The following is a 14,718-nucleotide window of genomic DNA, read 5'->3' on the forward strand; positions in this document are numbered from 1 at the left end:
CATGATGTTTGAGAAAAACTACCAGATAGAATCACTATGTATCTGTAGATATGCACAATATCTTGACATAAGTCTATTAAACAGGGGGAACTATCAGCCACTCTGCCCTCCCCAAGAGCAGAGCAACCACACAAGTTTCAATACCCACTCTCCTTTTCATCACCATCCACCAAATGTACATAAAGCCCATACTATAATATCTCTTTTTGCAAAATCACTTCATTATGATCTCATGACCATCGCTCTTACTTATAATCATTCTCTGGTGAATTCAACAGATATATAGTGAATGTCCTCTACATGTCAGATGCTATGATTCAAAACTTAAAACACATAGTCCATGCCCTCAGCTGCTTATTCTTCATAATTAATCAGATCAATAAAGAAATTATTGGGTTGCTCCCCTATTCTTTGTGCCCATAGAATAAATTTCAAATTAAAATTTCCATTCCCAACATCCTTCACAATCTGGAACCAACTCACATTTCCAAATTTTTCTTCCTATATTCCCTTCAGCCTTCCTGGATTATTCCACATTCCTAGACCATTGAAAATATTATAATATATTCATAGATTTAGCCATGCATTTCACTCTGCCCTCTCCCACCCCTCCATTTTCCAAGGTCCAGATCACATGCCACCTTCCCTAGGAGGTCTTCCCTTTGTTACCCTACTCTGAACTTTCATACCTTCTTTTGCTACTCTGTACTGACAGTGATCATGGTTCTGCCCTAGATATATCTTCCATTAGATTCTGAGTTGCTTATGAATAAGGGCAACATTTCATTTACCTTCACATCCCCAGTGCCTAGATTGGGGCTCTGCCACCATGATTCTTAAATAAAATGGTGCTAAATTTTATTTCATTAATGTTAGGGGAAAGATTGCAGATATTCAAAGTATTTCTTTCAGAAACCCCCAAACTGGCATGCCCTCATAAAGGCAACCAAGACCAGGTACCATAGACAAGAAAAAAATCAAAAGGAAAGCAGAGACCTCATCTTGGATCTGAGAGACAGCTCTTAAATATAAAGAAAACCACTCCTTTTTGTTGCCATTTTTGTCATTTTTTGTCTTTTGTGCTCCTGCTGTAACGTGGAACTAGCAAGATTAAACTACACAGAAAAATTGTTGGGAAAAGAGAGTCTAATGGTTAAAATGATTTCTTCATTAAGCAAAAGTTGTAGAAATTTTGGATTAGAACAATGATGAAGAGGTTGTTAGAATTCATTTATAAAGATTCAAAGAATTTAAAATTCATAATTCAATAATCAAAATAACTCACTTGTCAGTGGTGGCTCTTCTTCTTGCCCTTGAGGAGCTATTGCAAAGAAAGAAAAGAAGGAAAGAAAGAAAGATTGAAATGTTTATCATAATAGGAGCAGAAGGGTCATTGACAAGTCAGGAATATTTAAGCATGAATATGTTTTCTTTAAGCAACAAAATTTTTGGATGACTCATTTATTCAATTCTGCCACTCTTCTTTGGTGGCATTACTTATGACCCATTAGCTTTCTCATGTACTCTTTTCCCTTCTAAGCTCTTCTTACTACCCACACTGTCACACTGGCCATTAAAACTGACTTCAGATTTTTCATTTGAAATATGTGTGATGAATAATGCCTTTAAATTTTACCTACACTGAGACAAATTAACATTTAGACAGATAACAAAGCTTTACACCAAAGGAAGGAAGTCTTACTGCTGTAAATTCAGAGTGGAACAAGAAGTAAGGATAAATTCATTGACTCTATAACTATTACTTTAGGTAAATTACATGGCATCTTTGTGTTTCAAATTGGCCATATGTCAATGGAGAGAATGCCCTTACAATTATAAGGGATTTGTGTTCTCTTAGCCATTGGTTGTAGAAGGATTTAAGAAAAAGCATTCACAAAAGAGTAGGGGGTCATGATTCTGCTAATGTTCAGACACTATTTAGATCTCTGACACAAGAGATTCCAAATGTGAAAGGAGAGGAGATGGCCCTTATCAAACATTATCATTGAGAACCACTACAACTTAAGTGTTTGTTATTCCCCTTTGGAATGACTCTCTAGATCCAATTTTGAGAACTTTCAAGAGACAAAACACAAACCAAAGAAAAAAGCGTGATAGGTTCTGAAGAAAGAAAATGAAAAGAACACCACGTTGAATAAAATAAGCCAGACACAAAAGGACAAATATTGTATGATCTCACTGGTATGAAATAATTAGAATAAGCAAATTCATAGAGTCGGAAACTAGAACATAGGTTACCAGGGGCCAGCATGGAGGTGGGGAATAGGGAGTTAACACTTAATTGGTACAGAGTTTCTGTTTGGGATGATGGACAAGTTTTGGTTAAGGATGGTGGTGGTGATCGTAGCACAACATTATGAATGTAATTAATACCACAGAATTATATATTTCAATGTGATTAAAAGGGGCAATTTTAGGCTGTATATATGTTATTAGAATAAAAGTTGTTTAAAAACCATGGGACTGTACAAAACAAGTGGTGAAATCTAATGTACTATAGTTAATAGTACAATTATACTAACGTTCTTTCATCAGTTGGAACAAAGGTACCACACTAAAGCAAAGTGTTAATAATAGGGAAAACTATGTGTAGGGGGTGTACACAGGAATTCTTTATTTTCTGCATGGTTTTTTCTATGAACCTACAACTTCTCCAATAAAAAATAAATTGAAAAAAGAGAGACAAGGAAGGAAGAAAGGAAGGAAGGAAGGAAGGAAAGAAGGAAGGAGGGAAGGAAGGAAGGAAGAAAGGAACTCATCCTTGAACAAGGATTTACCTGGCTCTCCAGGAAAGTCTTCAGCAGCAGTACCTAGGATTTAAAAAGAAAAAAATAATAAAAAGAAGATATATTTTGAAGTACCTGATAAGACCCCAGCTATGCCTTTGTAGAATAACAAATAGGTTTAGACAGATGCAATTAAGAAAATGCTTAAGAGAACTTTAGAAGAAAAATATAACATAAGGTTTAGATGCAGTGAACCATCATTTGTTGAACCCTCATCCCAATCATTGATCCTGAAGGTGGAATGAACACTGGGTCAGATATGAGTGAGACTAATTCTGTTTTCTACATAATGAAATGGAAAGCTACAATGTTTATAGACACAATAAAAATTATGAGACGGTGGAACCGAGAAAATCTGAGAACTGAAACCATCTACAACCACACAGCTTACTGTCTACATTAACATGGATTTACTATTCCAGATAGCTCTTGCTCATTAAAATAAAAGTTTCAAATAACTAGATTAGTGTCAAGAACTTCCCCCAAATCCATTTAAACAAACATCAATCCGTTCAACTCTTCAGTAGCACGAAGCAATTGGTTACTCTCCAAGACTCTCTTCACATGAACTGTTGCTTCCTAAACTCATAAATCATGAACCTTACCCTAACTAATCAAATCTTCCTTAAACCAGACCCCCAAAATCTTATTTATAAATATCCTGACTTTTCTTTTGCCCCTCCGAGACACTACTAAGACAAAGTAGCACTCTCCCTTGCCACATTAAAAATGAACACATCATTGCTTTATCAACAGGTTGTTTTGATGGTATTTGCGGGCATCCAACATTTGGCAATCTTTTTAGCTATGTTTTTATTTGAAACATGTTTCGATAAACAAATACTCCATGAAATTCTTGGGGAAACATAGCACTGGGATTTATTAGACTTTTATGCTACCCTCAGGCAGTAATGAGTTGGGGAAAGAAAGCAATTTGGGAACAAGAAGAAATGTAAAGCAAAGGAATTTATGTGGCAAATAGGGATATTAACTTGAAAATCCCAGCCATTCAACATAAGTAGGACAACTGGAAGCCATTTTGGATGAAGAAAAACTAAAAGGGAGGTCATAGAGTGAGGTAAAAAGATTGAGGGCTTTCAAATCTGACACGGTTGAGTCTGTAATACAGCTTTGCCACTTCCTAGTTATGTAAGCTCTGCAGACTATTTACTCTTTTAGGGTTTAAATGTAAAATATGGGTAATACCTACTTCAAATGGTTATAGTAATTAATCAATGGCATGCCATATGTAATAGACCAGGCTCAGACTAAAAAGTCAGTAAATTAAAAAAAAAAAATCTTTACTCAGATTTTTACTATTATTCCTCATCTAATATCCAAATCATCACAAGTTGTAGAGTTTGAAGACTCAAAGGATTTTATCATACACTACCCTTTTATGGATGCCTTTCATATGAATCTTACCATTTTAGAATTCCCTTCCCCATTGGCAGAAACTTTGTCTCTGTATATGGCAAGAGGGTAACAACTCAAAAAAAATCTATTACAATTTCATGTGTTTGTTTAATATTCTTATTTTCTAGATTTAGGCTGCTTCCATGTAATGCCAAAACATTTGAGAAGAATGTTTTGACAAGAAAATAAAATTTTGATAAGAATTTGATAAACAAAAATAAAATTTCATTCCAACTTCTCATTGTTTGTCCTACAAGATACCTGATGTCTGGATGCTTGTAATCATTTAAACCATCAGTTTGATTTTTGCTTTGCATCCGGATATTTTTGGTAAGATTATCTTACCAAAGATTATCTGCTCTAGTTAAAAGAGCCACAGCCTGAGAAAGAACTAGCCTTCCTCTTTTATTATACCTAAATTCCTCCATTATGGCTAAAATTCTTCATTTCTAGGATCCTTAAATTTACTATAAATGCATGCCTGAGAAACAGTTACATGACCAGAACCATAAGTACTAAAATAAAATAAAATAAAATAAAAAACAGTCATGAAATGAAGAGAAGAATTTAGTGCCTGCTTAAGGTAAAAAAAAAAAAAAAAAAAAAAGATAAATTAAATAAAAATTTAATCAAAATTATTAATATTTCTGAATGTTTAAGTGTTTGATGTCAAGGAAATGACACATCTAGATGAATTACAGAGTTTTCACCCAATTTAGTTGCCCTGTTTCACACAAGCAGAATGAATATCCAAAAGCCCTTATATGTTGGAGTAGCAAAAGTTGCACCATGAAGATGCTGGCTGGGACTCAGGCCCAGGTCTTTGGAGAGGTATTCGCAGTCAGTGGAAAATGGAAACTAATGTTGTTTCCTTTCTTATCAACCTACTGTCTGAAAATGAATAACTGACTATTTGAGAAGAGTCCATCAACCCTACTCCTCTTGCAAATTTTGACTGTTATTCCTCATCTAATATCCAAACCATCACAAGTTGTAGAGTTTGAAGACCCAAAGGATTTTATCATACACTACCCTTTTATGGATGCCTTTCACACGAATCTTACCATTTTAGAATTCCCTTCCCCTTTGGCAAAAACTTTGTCTCTGTATATGGCAAGAGGGTAACAACTTAAAACATCTATTACAATTTCATGTGTTTGATTAATATTCTTATTTTCTTGATTTAGGCAAACTCCCTTGGTTTAGGCAAACTCCCTTATGTGATGCCCCCTTCCCCATTTACTGTCACCTCTTCTCTGAGCTGAGCTCAGGGCCAGCAGGGCCATTGAGATCAAGAGTAGCAGCATCTTGGGGGAAGCCATGGTATCTTCTCTCCTGATGCTCTAGGAATCTCAGACACTCTCCTTTATAAGACTAAGGAGGACAATGTCGCCTTTGAAGCCTATGTCTTGGGCATGCTTGCCCATATCTGATTTTCCATTTGGGCCTCAGCCAGCTTGCTGAGTTGGGTACAAGGACTGGTCAAGTTTCTCAAGGGAAAACTATAAAATGAACTGGTTCTTTAAAATCATTGTTCATCCTCCTCAGTTATTAGTAATAGTCTTCCTTTTGATAATATTCAATCCAGAACTGTAGTTCTCTGTTCTATTACCATGTACAACATGGTTTAAATTGTCCAAATGTCAATTACTTCAGGTCCCTTTCCTATAGAATGTGCCAACAAGATCATCATGATATCAAAGGCTAAGATAACAGAAATATAATCACAAGATGAAAGAACAACAAAAGGTCAAGAAAGACTAGAATAAGCTATCTTGCACGGCTTGAAAACATTAAAGCAGTTGCCAGTAGGAGGCTGAAACAACTTCAGACTCAGAAGCCTAGTTATTCAGAATACGCTTGAGTTCACAATTTGAATGGCCTGTGAAATCTTAAAACTAAAAATGATCAGAATAATGAGTGGATTAGAAAACAATATCATGCAAGGAGTCATCAAGTAAATTAGGGGTGTTCAGCCTGGAAAGAGAAAAATAAAAGTAAACATGATGTTTGGACTTAGTGCCTTTATATATAATTTAATCTTTATATATATGAACCTATTTCATACTTACAGTTACAACTCACTGGTTCCCATCACCACCTGTCATCCAGCATTTCTCTTGAGGTTACCAGTAACATCTTAATAGCCAAAAGTATATTTTCTCTTTTGACTACCGTATACTTTCTGAATTTCTTCCATAATTTCTACCAAACTTCTGTCGATATGTTTTTCTGTTACCTCTTTATTTTCTTCTCATCCCCCTTTATTGTCTATTTCTTTCTCCATCCAGACATTAGCCAAATGTGATTAAAGGGAAAGTGTTGGATTGTATGTATGGTAACAGCATGAAAATTTTTTAAAAATCCATGGAACTGCACTACACAGACAGTGAACTGGAGAATACCCTCAGACTTCAATTAACAGTACAATTATAAAAATGTGCTGTCATCATTTGTGGCAGATGTTCTACACCAATGCAGGGTGTTGGTGGTGAGGTAGTGTAGGGGAATCCTGTATTTCATGCATGATTGTTCTGTAAACCCACAAGTTCTCTAACAAAGGAAAAAAACTGAGATGGACTGAAAAAAATGAAAAATTAAAAAAAAATAAAAATAAAAAAGGAGCAGGTACCTTTGGTATAATCATTTACCCTTTATTGTTGGCCTTTCTCCTTCTCACTGCCTTTAATGCCTTAAATTTTAAAACCATCATGTGATATGGGGTCACAACATGAGAGAGGATAAATGTCAACATGTTTAGTATGGTCAAGATGAAAACAGAAAAATCCCTAATCACTGAGAGCATAACTAAACTTCTGTATCAGCCCTGGCTTTTGGACATTTTGTTATTTGAAGAAAAAAAAAAGATTAAATTGCTAATGTTAGAAATACAGCAGAATGAATGCATTCCTAACTGAAACATTAAGCTTCTAAGTTTGACCTTGTCAATATCAATCATTTCCATCATTTCAACGGTCACATCTATACAGATTTTTCTTGCAGTAAGCTGCTTGTTGGGGTGGAATGCAAATGTTTATGTTTATGCAAGCTGCTAATATGACTAGTGGTGGAGAAACTAAGGAGACCTGAAGCCATGTCTCCCAATTATAGGACTAATCATTTGAATGACTTTTCTTAGGTAAATGAGAGCTAATAATGTGCTGTTGTGAAAAGAGTGAGACAGTCACCAACTAACCAGTAAATATTCTTTGATATGTAAAGTTCTGAGGGTATGGTTTCAGAATGATTTGCATAAGGAGCCCAGGTATCCTCTGGGAAGGAAAGAAGAGAGAAGACTAAAAAAATCTTCTCTCTGAGATTCTAAGTTGAGGAATCCAGTCAGAGAAGACTTAAGTTTCTCCCTCCAAGGCCCAGTGGCATGGAAAAACAATGATTCCATGTGCATAGAAAGGAATGGAACAAGTAGTCTATCAGCTGCCTTATGTTTACATCAGGAAGAGGGAAGAAGGTGATTCTGGAGACGAGTTTGCAAGAGTCTCCTCCTGAAGGCATGGTTGAGTTTTGCATTGGCTGTCTGACTATGTGATCCAATTAAAGTGGCCACTACTTAAGATTTCTTGAACAAATTTGGCTTCAGACACTCCTGAGAAAACCAAGAGTTAAGATATAGGAGAAATCAAGGAGCCTAGAAAAAAAAACTGAGAAGTCAACAGTAAGGTCTCAGTAACATCAACAGAAGAAAGTATCAATAAGTCATTTAAGGTGAGGAATGAATAGTAGCCATTATGAGTGAATAACACAATGTCTTCAGCAGACAACAGGATAAGATGAGATTTTAAAAAGTAGAAGCGGATCAAATAAGAAAGGCTGTCAAGGAAAGTAAAAGTATAATAGTAAAATTAAAATTCACATTGGAGGCAATAAGGAGCAAAAGTAAGATTTTCATGAGAAAATCAAATAGCACATGTGGATTATAATTAGAATATCTACGCAGTATAGAATGTTGACTAAAAGTCAGAGATTTGAAGTCAGACAGCCAGAATTCAAATCCTGATTCTGGCACTTCCTGGTCACATAACCTTGGGGAAATTACTCAGTCTCTCTGACCTCTGTTCTGTCATGTGTAAAATGGAAACAGTCATAGATCTTACTTCTTTGGGTTATCAGGAGGATTAATGTGTTAAAGCATGTAAATTCCTAGAAGGGTGTCCAGCATTTAGTAAGTGCCCAATTAATGCTAGTTATTATGATGATGATTATGTTTCCAGAATGCAGTAGAAAAGGTCAGAGAGATGAATATTTTGAGGTGATAACAGAAAAGGACAGAGGATGGACAGTCAACGTTTAGATAATTTGGCACAAAGCAAAAGATCAAACTTAGATTTGGAGGAAAAAAATTCTTGGAAGAAAAAGTCCATGTAGATGAAAGGGGGAAAAATGATAAAATTCCAAACTAGTTACAACTCAAAAAAAAAAAAATACTAAAAATACAATTATTTTAATTCATAAAAGTAGGGACGGGGTCATATCAATATGCCTAATCAATATAAGAAATTGTAATCAACCTCACATAAAATTAAAGGATTGTACATTAAAGCTAAGAGATACCCTTTTCCAAATATTAAATCAGCAAGAGTTGAAAGTTTGGTGAAGAATATGAATTGATATAAGCACCTTGTCAAATTGGCACTATGTACTAAAGCTAAACATAGCTGTACTTTATGACCTAGCAATTCTAGTCCAAGATATATAGACAGCAATAATATATACGCACAAAATGATATATACAATAATTAGCATTGTTTGAAATAGGCCAAAGTAGAAATAATCCCCATTTCTAACAATAGAATAGATAAATAAATGTAGTATAGCCATAGGTGGAATATTAAACAATAATGAAAATAAACACACTACTTCTACACTCCTAACATAAAACTGAGTGAAAAAAAAAAAAAGCCTAACTCAAAAGAGTATGTGCTCTATTATTTGTATAAATTTCAAAAATGGTAGAAGCAATCTTTAGGGAAAGACATCAGTACAATTGTTCCACTTGTAGGGGCATTGGCCGTAGTACCTGGAAAAGAGTACAAGGGGTTCCTTTGGTTCCATAGGACCAGGGCTTTGGAACTGCACATGCCTTTTTGGGGGGACATGATTCAATTGCCAACGTTTGCTCTCTGGACCCCCAAAAGACAGGTTCTTTCCACATGCAAAATACATTCATTCTTTCACAACATCCCAAAAGCCTTAAGTCAGTTCAGCAACAATGCTAAGCACAAAGTCTCATCAAAATCATTTACGGGTGTGGTCCATCCTGGGGCAAAATTCCTCCCCAAAGTACTTGTAAAACCTAGAAAACAAGTTATCTGCTTCCAGTTTTCAATGGTGGGGCAGGCATAGCATAAACATTTCCATTCCAGAAGGAGAAATCAGAAAGAAAACAGGGGTCATGGATCACAAACAAGTTTGAAAACCCAGCAGGGAAAACTCCATTAGATTTCAAGGCCTGAGAGTCATCTGTGGTTGGATATTTTGTCCTCTGGGCCTGATTGAGTGGCAGCCCCACCCCTTCCAAGGACTTGCACAGTGGCCTTGCTCTGGAACAACAAGGCACAAGACCCACCCCCTCCAAGAGCCAGGGCAGTTGGTCAAATCCACCTTTTCCACACATGTGGGTGGGCCCACTTTCTTGGCCCATGGAGATCTTTTCAGTCCAGACCTTTATTTCCATAGTTCAGCCCTTGAAGTCATTCTTCCTTCAATTCATCCCTTCTCTGCCCCTTTCATTCCAGGCTGCAGTGGTTCTCCTCATACAAATTCTGCAAAAATCTTGTCAGCTTTGCATGTAGTTCAAGCAGGTTCAAACCATAAGACAAAAGAGCTTTCCACAGATCCTCCTGGATAATAGCATTTACTATCCTGAATTCCACTGAAATGGCTGACTGAATCCATGTTCAGACACACCCTCTTTAGTAAAGGGCTGTTCAGTTAAACCCTCACAGGAAGACTTGTTCTCCAGGGACTCACTTCCCTGAAGCCCAGGGAGGTCCCTGATAGAGCTGCTTCTGGCCGTAGCTTCAGAAGCTATTTGGATAGACTGAGAATTTTTCAAATTATTAATTCCTGGTTTCCTTGTGCTTAACAGTTCAATCCTCAGTTTATCTCTTTCTTCTCTTATTTCACTATAAGCTGAAAAGAGAAACTAGGCTGCAATTTCCACACTTACCTTGGAAATCTCCTCAGCTAAATATCCAAGTACTTCACTTGCAAGTTCTGCCTTCCATCTGACATCAGAACTCGATTCACTGTCAAGTTATCTGCCACTTTATAACATGGATTGCTTTTCTTCCAATTTCCAATGACATGTTCATCATTTACTTCTAAGGCCCCAAAGTCTCTTCAAAGAAATTTAGGTTTTCTTCTGTAAGCAGCTCACAATTCTTCCAGCTTCTACCCATTACCCAATTCCAAATTTTTAGGTATTTGTAATAGCAGCATCCCAGTTTCTGGTATCAAAAATTGTTTTAGTTTCCATGTTGCTAAAACAAATACCACACAATGGTTGGTTTAACCTCAGAAATTTATTGGCTCACAATTTCAAAAGCTAGAAGGCCTTTGAAAGGTTTCCTCCTGGGGTCAGTATCTTCTGGCTGGCCAGCAGTCTTTGGGGTTCCTTGACTTTTCCATGCACATGATGGCGTCGTCTCCTTCTCTGTCGGGTTCCACTGACTTCCAGCTTCTGACTCCTTCCAGGTCCAATTTTCTTTGCTTATAAGGACTTCAGCAACTTTGGATTAAGGTGCACCCTTAGTCAGTTTGGGCACACCTTAACTAACAACATTTTCAAAGGTCCTATTTATAAATGGGTTCACACCCACAGGACCAGGGATTGGGAACTGATCCTGCCTTTTATGTGGGACATGATTAAATTCCCAAACAATGACCTATCAAACTTTAAAGCAAACCTGATGTTTTATCCAGAAATCTCACTCTTAGAATTTATCCTGCGAGTATTATTGTATAAGTACATAAATAAAACAATAAGAAAGTTTATTGCAGTGCTGCTTGTAAGAGCAAAATACTGGAAACAATATAAATGCTTATCAAACTGGTTAAATAAATTATGGACCACCAATGCAAAAATATGACTCAACCATTAAAAAAGAATTCAGTGGCTGGAGACGTATGGATATGGAAAGGTATCCAAACTACATTTTTAACTGAAAATAAAGAGAGAGATGATCCCATTTCTGTATAAAAGAAAGAAAAAGAAAGAGAAGGAATATTGAGATTTGTGTTTAGAAAATATCTGAAATATAGACAAAAAATTTTTACCAGTGATTTTTTCTGGAAATGAAATTGTTGTGGTGGAGGTAGATAAGGCCACCTTTTTCTTTTCATTCTTCTGTATTGTTTAAACTTTGTTACACTGACTGTATATTATTTATATATTTAATAAGTACTAATAAAAATGAAGACCCTTGCCTGCGAGCTGTAGTCTGACACAACCAGTGAGGGCCTCCCCACACATTAGCCTCTAGCCTCAACTTCCTACTTCTTTGTTTGCTTCTGCCAAGTTTTGATCTTGGCTTTTAACCACAACCTCAAGTCTACTTTTGTTCCAGTCAACACTTGGCACCTTCCTTCCCATTATCCAATAATTGACTGGTTCCAACCTTAACTCCACGTGGCCCTACCTGGCTATGACATTTAGCTGCTCTTACCTGATAATTGACCTTCACATTATTCCTTAACTGTAGGCTTTCCTACAGATGTAATTTTACTTTCACTCACTGCTCTTTAGAACTGATGACCTTGGTGTCACTATCCATATGCCCAACCTTCAGGCTGACAATATGTACTGATTATTAAATGACTTATGAAACCTGAGTTCCATGTCCTAAGCATTGTATAAGTTCTATTAAGTTTATTATTCACTCTAATCCTGACAACCTTGCAAATAGGTGCTATCATTCAAATATGAAAAACAAATAATCTGAGGCATACATTATATTTTTGAAATTAATTTTGGAGCTGGGATTTGAATTGAGGTCCATTTGATCCAGAATCCATGCTTTTAATCACTTCATTATATTGTATACCAGACTTTGTCCATTCCATATTTTATTCTACATCATATTTGTATTTGTGTTATATTCTTTATTTACTTGTAAAGTTATCAAACGGACTAAAAAGGTTTTGGTCAAGGGGACATTCTCCCTTCAGTTTACTTTCTACTTTTGGGCCCTAACTTCCTCCTATTTTGTGAGAGTGATAAAAGATATAAAAAATGCAATATTAGTTTGTTGATGCTATTATGATCAGGTCAAATACCATATTGTAAGGCATTCATAATCAAATCTCATTCCATAATTATCTAGCTTAGTGGGAAATGTAGTTGTCTAAGAGCCAGAATAAATGTGGGCTAGCAACAAATAAAAAGTAAATGATACTTGAATTTTGAAGGGAAGATTTGTGTCAGATCACCAGCTCATTTAGAACTCTAATTTTAAAAAATTATTGATAAGTGTACCTTCTTAAAGACTCACCCATTCATATAAACTTTTCTGATTTAAAAGTTCATAGTGATCACAGCTTTCCAATCGGTCAACTCTGATCATTAATATGGAGGGAAAGAGAAGGAGAGAGAGAAAGGGAGAGAGGCAGTATATTTAATAAAATACTTCAAGAGAATTTCCATTTTCTTGGGTAAATCCAAAATTTCTGCATACATTTCTCTGCTTATTTAGTGTGTCTTCTCACCTGTTTTTCTTTTACTCCTTACATTACTAAAGAACACTTGACCTCAGCAATTATCCTTGCTCATTTTGACCCAGAACATTTAATCCCTTTTAGGGTACTCTCTTTTCCATGGAAGTTTGGCAAATGTCATTCCTGGAATCTGAGTAGTAAACTGTAATCCAGATATAAGACCTCCCCATCCCCCCAAAGAAACAGAGGAATAAGTTTTGTGGCCACGTCTATGTGTATTAAAGAGAGAAACCATTACAAAATCCAAAGCTCAATGTAGTGCTTATTCAGTACAATTACAAGAGAAAAAAATTGATGATTACATTTATGCTTTGGGGGAGGAAAATAATTTCTTAGACAGGACCCAAATGCACTAGTAATAAAGAAAAAGGTTGATACATTTGACTACATTAAAATTAAGAAGATTTGGATTCAATAAAATACACCATAAAGACAGTGAAAAGAGAAGACACACAATGGATCAATATTTACTATATCTATATCTATCTATCTATATACATATGTTTAACATTTAATGTTAGTAACCAGAAAGTATAATGAACTTCTACAAATCAATAAGAAAAAGATAGCAATCCAATAGATAAATTAGGAAAAGGCATGAAACAGACATCTCACAGAAGAAGCAAACTCATATGACCAACAAATATGAAAAGAAGCTCAACCTCATTTATAATCAGAGAAATGCATATGAGACCACAATAAAATACAATTTTCCTCAACCATCTGACTGATAAAAAGTAACAAGTCTGACAAAACCAAAATGGCAAGGACATGGAGCAAAGAAATTTTTATTCTGGGTGAGAGTACAAATTATTAGACCACTTGCTTGAGCAATTTGGCATTATCTTTTACCCTATGACTCAACATTTCTACTCTTAGTCATATAGTCTGAGATATTGTTGTTCCTGTGTTCCAGGGCACATATACAAGAATGCATATAACAATATTTTTCAATAGCAAAATACTGGAAGCAGTTCAAATGTCTATTATCCACAGAACACATACATAAATTATGATGTAGTCACCCAACAAAATAGAATATTGCAGTAAAAATTAGTTAATTACAGCTAGAGACAATATGGATGAATCTTAACAATATTGAATAAGAAGAGCATATCTTACATGTACAGTATTACACCATGTTATAAAGCTCAAAAACAAGCCAAACTAAGCAATATATTATTTAGGAAAACATGCATGCATTATATAATTACTATAAAAAGCAAGGGCATGATAAGGGAAAATTTGAGCTTGTGCTTACCTGCAGGAGGAGGCAGAGCGTGGAATGAGAGATGACACACAGATAGCTTTTACTCCATTATTAATGTTCTGTTCCTTAAGTTGGGTAAGGGGCTTATGAGTTATTCTATTATGATTTTTATAAGTTACTTTCATAACCTACAATATGAGACATATATTCTTATATAAAAAGATTATGTAACATTGTCATAACAATACTAATTTAGGCCTGTGAGGGCCCTATTTAAAGGCAGGGGTAATAAAAAGAAAGGAAAAGCATGATTCTATATGACAATATGAAATACTAACTTCATTGTGACAGTGAGGTACCTTTCCTGTCATGAGCCAGCTAGGAAAAAAAATCGTTTTTCCCTATTTGCCCATAAGTTCAGGCTGTACTCTTTCTGAGAATTAATGCTTGTCCTTGTAAGATGGGTGTGTGTGTCTCCACTTGGCAGAGTCAGTATTAGTCGAGGCAAGTGAAACACCAAAACATTCAGTAATCAAGGTAAATAACAATTTA

The 14,718-nt window shown here is 35.6% G+C and overlaps 1 long non-coding RNA gene across 1 annotated transcript; it reads right to left on the reverse strand.

The window, feature by feature from the left end:
• Window positions 1-1,283: 1,283 nt before the first annotated feature.
• On the reverse strand, window positions 1,284-14,301 carry LOC119541798. The gene is made up of 3 exons (XR_005218354.1): window positions 14,218-14,301; window positions 2,799-2,831; window positions 1,284-1,321 (listed from the first exon to the last, which is right to left on the reverse strand). It is a non-coding gene; the product is annotated as an uncharacterized LOC119541798 (long non-coding RNA).
• Window positions 14,302-14,718: the final 417 nt, after the last annotated feature.

This window comes from Choloepus didactylus, chromosome 8 (assembly GCF_015220235.1).
Source record: "Choloepus didactylus isolate mChoDid1 chromosome 8, mChoDid1.pri, whole genome shotgun sequence".
In the NCBI taxonomy this organism is placed as follows: domain Eukaryota; kingdom Metazoa; phylum Chordata; class Mammalia; order Pilosa; family Megalonychidae; genus Choloepus; species Choloepus didactylus.